The following is an 11,491-nucleotide window of genomic DNA, read 5'->3' as shown; positions in this document are numbered from 1 at the left end:
TTTCTTCCTTTTTCTTTCTTTCTTGTTAAAAGATCTGGGTAGCCTGGCTTAACAGGTTCAGGGAAGGACCTAGCTACTGCTTGAACTTGTAGTCTCAAAATCCTTACTTGTTTTTACATCCCAATCAGCACTGTTGTTGGCCACGTCTCAGTAATATGTTGATCCTTAGAGAAAATAGGGCATCTCTTCATCTTAGCTCCTTGGCTTCACAGATATTTAAGAGAGGCATTTTCGTTGAGTCCTGACATATACTATGCATGAGAATAAGAAAAGTTCCCTAATATCACCAATATCTAGTATTTTGCGTGTCTGTAGTGTACAGTAGCATGTGCTCGGTATTGCATCTGTTCATTAGTCAATGATAACCAGAAGTATAATGAACTCATAGGAAGTTAAGTTTAATTAGCTTGATGCAACAACAAGGAGATGCTTATTATAAGATTTAAGTTTACACTGGGCATTTTAAAGGTACTTTCAAGGAAATGAACTTACTTGAAAATGAATGCTACGAAGAATTAAAGACGGTTCAGCAATTAGGCTCCTAAGTCGTTAATCTGGAGACAGGAAAGCCAATTTGGGCATTAAGAATGATTGATGAGTTTTTTAGCAGCCTTTAGAAATACCCAACGTTGGTGTTCTGTTGTAAACACAACAGTATGGGTGGTAAAAGGATTTATTTTCATTCTTTCCGTGTATTTTCCCCCACTGAATCTTTACAATGACCTCATATGGATACTATCATTATCCCAACTGTAGGCAAGGGGAGACTGCATAACTTAAATAATGTTGTCCATCTAGTAAGTTGTAAAGCCAAGATCTAAATTGTGGCAGTGTCACCATAGGAATGTTTTCCAAGACACTTTATTTGTTTCTCTGTAGCATCTGTGTTGTCATCCTTGCCTTAAAACTTCTCTTAGAGAGGAAAATGAGTGAGTGTATTACACCCAATGGTCCAGGATGAGAGAGAATCCATATTAAACTTTGTTTTGAGTGCCAAGTTCTACCTGATTCTGAATGGAATTGCTGTGTGGATGAAGCTGCCGGCAGGCACCGCTGCTGAAGTGAGTCGAAGGAAAACCATAATTTACTGTCCCAATTGACACCTGGGACTAGGAGTTGCCATTAATCTTTGCTTAGTTACTGCTGAGTGCTTCTAAGTGACAGTCCCAGGTCCCAAGAGGCTCAGCATAGATTTCCTTAGGGAATGCAGGCATCGATTTCAATCTTCCCATAACTTGTGCTGCTATTCCTCAGAAACTGCCTACATGCCAAGACCCTAGGCCACTTTCCTTCATTTTCTTCACTGGAGCAGAGAAAACCTGCCCAGTCTCTTTTTATTCTGACACTTCTGAAGTTCTTACCCCACTAATTCAGACAAGGGCTGATGAAAAAGAAGCTTTGTTCCCAATAGTGGTATTGCTGGGTCAAGAGGTAGGTTGAACCCGACTTTCCTGAGAAACCGCCACACTGCTTTCCAAAGTGGTTGCACAAGTTTGCATTCCCACCAGCAGTGGATGAGAGTGCCCCTTTCTCCACAACCTCTCCAGCAGAGGCTATCATTGGTGTTTTTGATTTTAGCCATTCTGACCGGTGTAAGATGGTATCTTAATGTTGTCTTGATTTGCATTTCCCTGATTGCTAAGGAAGTTGAGCATGATCTTAAGTGACTTTTGGCCATTTGAACTTCTTCTGTTGAAAAGTCTCTGTTCAGCTCAGTGCCCCATTTTATAATTGGATTGATTAACCTTTTACGGTCTAATTTCTTGAGTTCTTTGTATATTTTGGATATCAGACCTTTGTCAGTTGCGGGGTTGGTGAAGATCTTCTCCCAGTCAGTGGGTTGCCTTTCTGTCTTAGTGACAGTGTCCTTTGCTTTACAGAAGCTTCTCAGTCTCAGGAGGTCCCATTTATTCAATGATGTCCTTAGTGTTTGTGCTGCTGGGGTTGTACGTAGGAAGTGTTCTCCTGTGCCCATGTGTTGTAGAGTACTTCCCACTTTCTCTTCTATCAGATTCAGTGTGTTTGGACTGATATTGAGGTCTTTAATCCATTTGGACTTGAGTTTTGTGCATGGTGATATATATGGATCTATATTCATTCTTCTACAGATTGACTTCCAAGAGATGCCCAAACATACAACAAAAGTATATGCTCAACTATGTTCATAGCAGCATTGTTTGTAATTGCCAGAACCTGGAAACAACCTAGATGTCCTTCAATGGAAGAATGGATGAAGAAAGTATGGAATATATACATATTAGAGTACTACTCAGCAGTAAAAAACAATGACTTCTTGAATTTTGCATACAAATGGACGGAAATAGAAAATACTATCCTGAGTGAGGTAAGCCAGACCCAAAAAGAGGAACATGGGATGTACTCACTCATATTTGGTTTCTAGCCATAAATAAAGGACATTGAGACTATAAATCGTGACTCTAGAGAAGCTAAATAAGAAGGTGAACCCAAAGAAAAACATATAAGCATCACCCTGAATATTAACCTTCATCAGGCGATGAAAGAAGACAGAGACAGAGACCAACATTGGAACACTGGACTGAAGTCTCACGATCCAAAGGAGGAGCAGAAGGAGAGTGAGCACGAGCAAGGAACTCAGGACGGCGAGGGGTGCACCCACACACTGAGGCAATGGGGATGTTCTATCGGGAACTCACCAAGGCCAGCTGGCCGGGGACTGAAAAAGCATGGGACAAAACCGGTCTCGCTGAACATAATGGACAATGAGGACTACTGAGAACTGAAGAACAATGGCAATGGGTTCTTGATCCTATTGCATGTAATGGCTTTGTGGGAGCCCAGGTAGTTTGGATGCTCACCTTAATAGACCTGGATGGAGGTGGGTGGTCCTTGGACCTCCCACAGGGCAGAGAAACCTGCTTGCTCTTTGGGCTGAGGAGGAAGGAAGACTTGATTGGGGGAGGGGGAGGGAATGGGAGGTGGTGGCGGGGAAGAGGCAGAAATCTTTAATAATTGAATTAATTAATTAATAAAAAAATCAGCAAGAAAAAAAAAAGAAAAAAAAAAAAAAAAAAAGAAAAAGAAGCTTTGTGGCTATTAAAGTAAGAGTTAATATATTTCCAATTCTGAATTACTACATCCATATCCAGATATGAGGACCACCACAGGAGTAGTTTCAAGGCACAGCTTCACTAGATGTGCTGACTGTTCCTGTGTGTTTTGACTATTTGGTTCTGCCATGAAATTTTAACAGTATTTGTGATGTGTTTTGTGTGGGTAACTTATTGCAGGACAGTAACATTTTCATTATCAGGCAATTATATTTTAGTGGACGTTTATGCATTATTTAATAATATACCCTGTACTTGACATTTAAAACCTTTAATAAATTAATTTAGCTCTTTAATTGAATTATCCTAGACTACGTCTTATTTTTCCTATGTTGTCAAGAATTAGAAGATTTACAAATTGTTAGAGAGGTTATGAAGATGGGTCATTTCACTGGTAGTGGAGTAGACAAAGTGCACTTTAAGAAATTTTGGACTTGGGAATTCCATTGATGGCCTAAGAAGCCATAGTGTAAAATCCCCAGATGCTCATTCACCAAGAAAATGAACTTCTTTTAAATATTCACCAACAAGATCAAATCACATTTGCAGCTTCTCTAGAAAGCCTACAGCATACAGTTTTTATTTTCACTAGATCAGACCCCAGACTTTACAGTTTCAAAGAACTATCAAATGGAAATATATTTGATTTGAAGAAAGAAAAAGAAAGAGGTGAAGAAGGGTGTGAACAAGAGGAAATGGAATGGAAGCGGAACAGGAGGAGGAAGGCACAAAAGATAAGGGTGGAGGAGGACAAAGGAAGGATGAGAAGAACAGCAAGAAAAAGCTGCCACCAGTGTGGTTCTAAAAACATGCTATACATATTTTTAAAAGTTTCCCAGAATCATGTCCCCTTCTGTTGTTTTTAGTGTGGTTGTGATATAATGTAATTATGCCAATGTACATTCCCTTAAAAAATTTTATTGTTATAAAAATGTTAGCATCAGAAAACAGAAAACCACATACGAAGGGCCACATGCCTTCTGTCGAGGCCATCTGGCTTGTCCCCATCCTGATGCCAGGCCAGTGATCACAGTTTTTATTTGTAAATGCATGGTACCCAAAGAATAGGTGACCTTTCCACTTACTTAAAAAAAAATGATTGCAGCTTTGCCACTTAGCTTCTGCTCTGAAACATTGGGAAAGCAATCATCAGCATAAGAGGAGCTGATAGCAGGGAAGGTTGGGGAAGCAAACAGTCAAAATGTTCATTTCCAAGTAGAGACGTACAGACTTCTTGAAAAGGATTCTCATAGAAGAGATGACATGAGTGAATTGTTCCTTGCGGGAAGAGGAGGTTGCCCAGGAGTAGAGAAAGGATATTATAACTAAAAGGAACACAATTCCTGCCAAACAATAATCCAACCCACGCCTTTGGTCACAAAACAACCACTGTTGTGTTATCCAAATGGATTCTCTTTGCCGGGATTGTAGAAAGGACACAGTATGGATAGCTTGTTTCTTCTATAGTTTCTCAGGTGTTGGTTGGAACAAAGACATGGGCTAATGTCAACGGGGGGGGGGCACCTTTCAGGCTTAGTTAGTCCTTACTTGGTGATAGATGGGTAGATGCCGCTTTTGTGGCTGAAACCCATGTCTACTCTGCTTATGCTTCCTCACAGTATGGTGGGTGGCTTCTAAGAGCAAGCCTTACAAGTGAACACGCATAGATTGTGTAATCCAACTTGACCTAGCCACGTGAGACACGTGGTGTGACTTCACTGCCACCACACGCTGTTTCATATTCAAGGGAAATGGTCACTCTGAGTGGGGGCATGGCAAAGGTACACTATAACAAGAGCGTGTGGGCTGGAAGACATTGTGAGCATCTTCAGAGACACAGACACCTTATGTCCCGGCAATGAGTAGGATTGGTTTTTAGGTTGTAGGGACCGATTGGTGGCTGACTGCCATGACAGAGTGGCCCAGTGAAAACTTTCAGACTAGACCCAGATGGCTTACAAGAGAGACAATATGATCTGTTCCATATTTTCCTTGGCTCCAGAGAAGTTTCTAGATATAGATCTAGTACCTCTTCCATTTAGAGAGACAAAGGCAAGAGCAAAAGAGCTTGCTGGTCCAAAGGATGGGAGGATATGACAGTGGGCCAGCATGAGCATCTAAGACTAGAACCAAAGGGGATCTATCAGGGCAGGGCGGACTGCTGACCTCAGGGCCATTTCCTGCGGTCTCTGCACGCTCCTGTGGCAGCTGAGATATGTCCAGGGGGAGAGAGTGAACTACAAAGGATGGGAGGACGGCTGCCAGGCTGCTCAGGAGTCATGTGGTGACCGTGGTTTCTCCATCTGTGGCATTTAGACTCCAATCAGGCCTAGAAACATCGTCATGGCAACTTGCCCATCTGCACCGCTGAGCTGAGACAGGATTCCCTTAGTAACGGAGGAGCTGGGAGATGATGCTTAAAATAATCTTTTTTGCCCAGACAGAAATGCCTTTGCAATTTTATTAGCCATGTAGCATCATGGGGCCTGACTTTCACCCTCACTTTATAACAAAATAGAACAAAATGGCTTTTTAACATGAGAATTTCATTGTCTCCACTGCACAAAGCTTCCATCCCACTGAAACCAATGAATATCCCACCTAAGTTCCTAGAGTTGCTGATCACTATTACATAAATCGCCTCCAAATAGAACAGGCAGTCTCCATCTGAAATTACTGGGCTTCATCTAATCTCTTTTCTATAGCCTACTGAAGTCCTGGCAGTCTCTCTGTAGTGAAAATAGCTATGCTAAATAAGAATTTAACACATAGGTCATTTAGCTTGACAGTTCCTTCCATCTGATGGCCCTCCTTGCTCATGGCTCCCCTCCAATTTTCCCTCAGCTGTGGCTCTCTGTCTCCTGCATGAGTGCTCTTGTGACTGATAACCTTGGTTATTGAGTCCTCTCCTCTCCTAACATTTGCCATGCCCTTCCATGACTGCACCCTCATTTAATAGTGAGAAGACTAGAGGTCTTAAACCATCGCCTCTCAGTAAAACTTGGCTCTTAGGGTCGGGGTGGTATCTTAAAGGTTACAAGCTGACTTAGCCTGGGTGGGGGTGGTAGCTCAGAGGTTACATGCTTGCCTAGCCTGCAACCAGCCCTGGGTTCAGTCCCCAACAAAACAAAGCAATTGTAGTTAACAAGGCAAGCTGTAAACCCTCTAAGCCTCTTTCTCCTTCACCACCATTATCCCCCATGATATTCATGTATCTCTGACAGTTGGTGACCTTACAATCTTTTTGCCTCCTCTTCCACAAGAACCCTCCTTTCAAGTGGTTTCTCAAGGTAGTCCAAGTTACTCTCCAGGCAATATAGATTATTGATGCAGCCCTTAGTTGCCTCTCAGGGTTGAGCCTGGGCCCACATTGCTGAAGATACTACCCACTACGACACAGGACTCTGATGGTTTAAATTAGATCTGCCTTGAAAACCTCTCTCCTGAAGTTTAACTTTCATGGTTCCAGAAAATACTATACAAGCCTTCAAGGCAGGAAGCAGTTAAGTAGTTCTAGTCAGCTGCAACACCTATGAGCTGGTGGGAACTACCAGCAAGGTAGTAAGTATATGGGAAATGGTGCAAGAAGTGCCACTCACACGTAGGTGGCAGTCAACAGTGGACTTAAGTCACACTCAACAGAAAGGAGGTTGCTCCTGGGAAACATAAACTCCTCTTTAAAATTTATTTGTCTGAGTCTTTTGCCCACATGTATGTGTATCACCCACATGTCTGTGCCCAAGGAGACCAGAAGGAGGCACCGGATCCCCTGGAACTGGAGTTATGGATGCTTGTAAGTCATCATGCGGATGCTGGGAATTGAACCTGAGTCCGCCACAAGAACAAGTTCTCTTAACTGCTGAGCCATCTCTCCAGGGAAAGACGAGGTGGGGTCCAATGTTGATTGATTGGAAGAGAAAGAGAGAGAGAGAGAGAGAGAGAGAGAGAGAGGGAGGGAGGGAGGGAGGGAGGGAGGGAGGGAGGGAGGGAAAGATATCCATCCTCAATGGTCTCCAGTGCTGATACTTGTAACAATGCTGATGGACCATTCTGTTACAAATGATGATTTATAATGCCCTTCTATATGTCTCCATTTTCCAGAAGAGGAGCCTGCTGTCAGAGTGGATAGTGGCTAGCTAGCTGGGGGAGGGGTCTGCCTGACCTCAAAGCTCTCACTGGTAACCATAATGATTCTGCTCTTTCGGAAGGTCAGGCCAGCTGGCTGTTTGGTTTTCTAGAAGGAATCAATGCACTTGTGAAAATGAACTTCAATCTAGAGAACTCGCTCAGCTTAGCTCACGTTGATTCGAAGATTGAACAAAGAGACCGACAGAGCTGCAGCTCTGCTCAATGATATTTTTAGTCACTTTCAATTCATTGGCTTCATATTAAATTGTAAATTAATTATAAACTAATCTGAGAAATTATGAAATTATTTTCTCAACCTAATTCAGTCCCTGTGGGCATACATGTTTTTTAATATTCCACACTCCAGTTCACCTGTATTTGACATTTGGCATTCTGATTGCTTTCCATGATGGGAGGATTGAGATCCCAGGGGATCCTGGTGTTGCCAGGGTTTACCTTTGTGTTGTTAATATATGCAGGAAGTCCTTTCCAGCATTTTTACATTATTTGAAGGAGGGGGGTTCATTCAATGCATAAGAGGGGAGGAAATATCTTCCTTTTGAAATTACCAAGTCTTTGAATCACTAGGGAAATAAATTTCTCTTTTGGAAACCTTATCCTGACCATCTAGATGGGAGTGATTATGAGGGGGCCGGTGTCTGGCCATCCTAAAGGGAGCCCTTCCAATTCAGCTCTGCTTGTCAACGTCACAGAAGCCAATGACTATATGTGCATATATAATACACAGAGGACATTGCATGCCAGACGAAACCTGCGTATGTATTTTTTTTAATCCTTTTCCCCCATGTCACAAATTCCAGGCAAGATTCCAGAGAAGATTCTAGAACTTGAAATCATATTTCCTTTTCAGAAAAAGGGTTTTTGTTTTTGTTTTTGTCATTGTTTTTCCTTCAGGAAGGTTGCAGTTTCAGCACCCAGTTCTGGTCTCAGATATCAACAAGCTGCGTCAGACTGTAGGTTCATGATTGTCTATGAATTTACACTGGAGTTTTAATGTCACAAACCTCTCAAAGGGGGCTGGAGAGATGGCTTAGTGGGCAAGCATGCGTGCTGCCTTCTCAGAGCACCTGAGTTCAGTTCTCAGCATCCACACTAGGCAGATAGGTCGCAACTCCAGGTGGCCTCCGAGGACACCACCCCACCCACATGGTATATGTTTATACAGACATATACACACAAGTAAAACTAAAATAAATCAGAGCACCACACATTTATCTCTGCAGGATACACTCAGAAAATCTCAGTCTACCTGGGTGAGGTATGTTACCCATTCTAAGGACCTCAAACCTCCATCCCCACCAAAGAAAGGGTGATACACATTTCAACAATTTTGTGTGATGATCTCCTTAAATACAGAAGGCTTAAGAATATTTGAGTAAAAGTCTCCTGGTCAACAGATTAGAATCCCGGGCCTAAGTGGAAACCTAAATTCCAAGGGAGGGCTCACCATGCTAAATAGGCAGACGGAATAACTAGTCCCTTAGTTAAACTACTGTGTCTGTGTGTCTGACCGCCATTCCAGCATAAATTGGTGTGGTGTTCTTGCTTCTCTCCTTCACTCTGTTTCTCCAGGGGGCTGTGGAGTTTTACAGTTGTTCTGCCCTGGGGTATTGCTTTAAATCTAATAAAATTGTCCTTGAGTTTCATGATGTACCCATGCTTACGTTCTTTAATTAATGAGGCTAAGAATTCCAGAAAAGGATCTCGAGTTCCCCTGTATCACAACCTTTAAACCTGAAAGGATACAAACTCAGCAAAGTGCGTGCCTTGGGCGGGCACTGCCAAGCTATGCCCCTAAGAAAACACAGCACACACAATAGACTTAGTATAAGAGGTTTACTGGGGTGGGGGAAGGGGAAGGAGGAGAGTGGAAGAGTAAAAGACCCAATTTTTGAGGATCCAACACCCTCTTCTGAATTATGTGAATCCAACACCCACAAGATACACTTACATATATGCAAGAAAAGCACTCAAGTGCATAAAAATATTTTAAAAATAATATTTATATACATTTCGACACTGTCAAAAATAGGAGACTAGATGTTTGTTATCAGATAATACAAGATTTTTGTAAAAGTTTCAAGAAGATTTTATTTTCCTCCCCGGATATATTAGCAGGACATATGATGACCTGTAATTCTTCCCAATAGGCACAGTGTCCAGCTTTAGGTTTATGTGTTGATGAAGCATAATTTCCTTTATTTACCTCAGGTTTGCAGGGAAGCTCCGCTGAGCGCTCTGTTCCAGGCAGCAAGACAAGCGTAACTTGGTCTTATCATTGACCACCTAAGGAGGGTTGCTCAGGCACTTCACTCAGGTGTGGCCAGGATCTCGGCTAGCTCTGTAGGCAAGAATTTCAGGAGGGGTCACTAACTGGGGGTTTGTTAAGGAAATGACAGTCCCACATACCCATGAGGTAGGTGGGGCACACACCCAAGTGTAGATGGCGCAAGCGCTCACAGATAAACACGGGAGAAACCAGGAATGTCAATCACACCAGGCTGTCTCTTCAGTGTAGGAACTGCACACCTGTTTTCCACCCAGAAGCCTGGGAGTGGGTGTCGTTAATGTTCTGGAGAGCTTTGCCATAGGGGCAGGCATCACCCAAACCCCCCAGATTGATTTATCCCAGACTCTTCCTCCCTAGACCTTTATATTTGTTTCTCAGTCAATAGAACCCATCCTTAAGGGACGTCGCGTGTAGTTTATAGCCTGTTGACCTCTATATGCTCTTGGTCAGAGACCACACCAGATCCTAGGCCCTTACACTATAGAACCCATTGTCACGGTCACATGCACTTTGCAAAAGAGTTCCAATGTAGCACCGGACTGAAATCCCAAGGTCCAAATCAGGAGCAGAAGGAGAGAGAGCACGAGCAAGGAACTCAGGACTGCGAGGGGTGCACCCACATACTGAGACAATGGGGATGATCTTTTGGGAACTCACCAAGGCCAGCTGGACTGGGTCTGAAAAAGCATGGAATAAAACCGGACTCGCTGAACATAACAGACAATGAGGACTGCTGAGAAGTCAAGAACAATGGCACTGGGTTTTGATCCTACTGCACGTACTGGCTTTGTGGGAGCCTCGGCAGTTTGGATGCTCACCTTACTAGACCTGGAAGGAGGTGGGAGGTCCTCGGACTTCCCACAGGGCAGGGAACCCTGACTGCTCTTCGGGCTGATGAGGGAGGGGGACTTGATTGGGGGAGGAGGAGGGAAATGGGAGGCGGTGGCGGGGAGGAGGCAGAAATCTTTAATTAAAAAAAAAGAGTTCCAATGTAATCACCCCTTAAGCTTTATTGTGCAAATGGGATTGATAACTGTTATTAGGAAACCTTTTTTCCAAAATTATACTGCATTTAAATATATCTAAATTAAATTATCTGGTGTCATGTCCAGAAATTTGAACCAGTCCAACTAAGTCAGTCTGTACTAAATTTCCTTCTTACCTCATGTGGATCGTTCCCCTGCTGACTGTGACACATACACCCAAGGGGTAGGCGGGGGCACACATCCAAGAGCTGCCATAGTCACTTGGAAAGAACACCCTTCAGTTTGTGGCGCTGTCTGCAGGCTGTGTAGTGTGCTCCAGGTTCCCAGCTTTTGTGAGCTGTCAAGTCATGCTGGGGTAGGCCTTGGTAATGCAACTGTCTGTGAGTCATTTCTGCTCCTATAAGGAACCCCTCCCCTATGCTCCTGTAAGGAACCCCAATAAAACTCAATGGCCCACCAAGTTGGACCTTGGTGGAATGGAGCTTTGGTCTCCTGTGAGCACCATAGCTGGGGTGTGTTGATGAGTGTAGCATCTCCCCAGGAAAACCTTTGTCACACAGCAATTTCATTAAATTTCGATCTTTCCAAGTCCATGTCCTTTTAATGAACTTGGCGACAAATCACAAAACATCCATGAAGGGCTTCCACTTCATTTCCAATTAAAATCACCCCCCCCCTGGAAGAGTAAGCCTGTCTTTGTATTTGCAGTGGGATAGTGGCTTTCTCTCATGGAGCATCGTTCTTCCAAAAACATTAAAAAGTGATTGACAGACACCGCTATTCAGACATGAATGTTTGGAGATATTTTTCTTGAAGTTAAGTGAAGTGAGCCTGCCACTCCAAGAAGAACATCTGACAGGGTTTATTGCCAATGATAACATTTGAGCTTTCTAGCAAAGATTAGGATTTAAAAAAAATTGAATCTGCTGCCACACTTTGACAGATTCTCAATACTTTTTGATGAGATCAGGCGATAT

The sequence above is a fragment of the Chionomys nivalis genome, chromosome 4 (genome assembly GCF_950005125.1).
Source record: "Chionomys nivalis chromosome 4, mChiNiv1.1, whole genome shotgun sequence".
Taxonomy (NCBI): Eukaryota; Metazoa; Chordata; class Mammalia; order Rodentia; family Cricetidae; genus Chionomys; species Chionomys nivalis.
Note: the sequence above shows the minus strand (reverse complement) of the source record.